Consider the following 1,254-nt stretch of genomic DNA (forward strand, 5'->3'; position numbering starts at 1 on the left):
CTTTTTTTGGTGATGCAGTCTAATCTACATATATATTTGTAATTACTAATAAAAACGGAATTTTTACATAGATACATTTAAACTTCAAATATTTAGGTTTAGCTGCAAACGCATACCTATACATCCATATGTTTGTACTTCGGCTGAGCACTAGTTAATATTAAATTCAAATAATGATGCTCGCTTATTTCATATAATAATTAATAAAAACGGAACTTTTGGATATATCTAATCATATGTGTTTTTTTTTTACAAAACCCGTGCAAACATTGCCGTGCGAAAAAACTTAAAAACAATTACTTGCGTTATAAATACATTTTTTCATAGTTTTTGTAAAATAAAATAAATAAAATATATTTTTCTTATAAATTAAAAAAATAAATAACGCTACAATGATTGCGCGCGATATAAATTCGTTGTGTCTAAGTAAATAAATTTGTATCGATTTGTTTCAAAAGTACAGTTCATTATACAACAAAATCCACAAAAACTAGACTTCCAAACTTTTTAAAAAATTTAGGAAAATTCAACAAATTTTCATGAAAATTGTCAACTTTTTGATCAGATTTTTTAGAAAGATTTTGAGTATGCAGTTTAATAGCCCATTGAAATCTAGTTCAATAAAATGCGAGTTTGAAATACCAAAACTCCATCGCCAAATACTAAATGGATTTTAGCAATTTTGGGAGATTTTTGCGATTCGCGCTTAAAAAATCATCTCTAAAAAGTTTCATTTTTGGTTCATTTTTTTGGTGGGTTTTAGCGATGAACAAAATGAACCCGGATAAAGTGAGTGAACAGTTTTTGACAGCTCATCAGCTAAAATGGCGATTCCAGCGTCTTTTCCTTTGCTACAAATCTCCATTGTTGGCTTAAAATTCTGCGAATTTGGCGACTAGAAAAAGTTGGTGCTAAAAAAATAACGCGACAAAAAAGGTAATGCTTATATTGTTTTTTGTTAAAAATACTCTTTTATATTAAAGAAATTGTTTAATTAATAGCAAAATATGGAAAACCGCAATAGCAAAAGAGTGACGAAGGATCAAAAATATATGCTCGTTCAATATTTGGAGGATCATAGAGAATTTGCTCACGACAGGTATGCAAAACATTTTCCCGTAAATGATTTTGTTTAAGTTTTTTCTTTTTTAAGATTCGTCAATGGCACCGGGAGCAAAAGTTTAGCTGAGCAGGGAAACAACCTCGCCGAAAAATTAAATGCTTGCGGAGGATCCATAAAAGATGGTGAAGGAT

At 29.7% G+C, this 1,254-nt stretch overlaps 1 long non-coding RNA gene across 1 annotated transcript; it reads left to right on the plus strand.

The window, feature by feature from the left end:
• The first annotated feature begins 675 nt into the window (after nt 1–675).
• Nucleotides 676–1,202, plus strand: LOC118735633. The gene is made up of 3 exons (XR_004992622.1): nt 676–936; nt 1,002–1,099; nt 1,154–1,202. It is a non-coding gene; the product is annotated as an uncharacterized LOC118735633 (long non-coding RNA).
• Nucleotides 1,203–1,254: the final 52 nt, after the last annotated feature.

This window comes from Rhagoletis pomonella, unplaced genomic scaffold (genome assembly GCF_013731165.1).
Source record: "Rhagoletis pomonella isolate Grant_MI unplaced genomic scaffold, Rhpom_1.0 Rhpom_scaffold_00001, whole genome shotgun sequence".
Taxonomy (NCBI): domain Eukaryota; kingdom Metazoa; phylum Arthropoda; class Insecta; order Diptera; family Tephritidae; genus Rhagoletis; species Rhagoletis pomonella.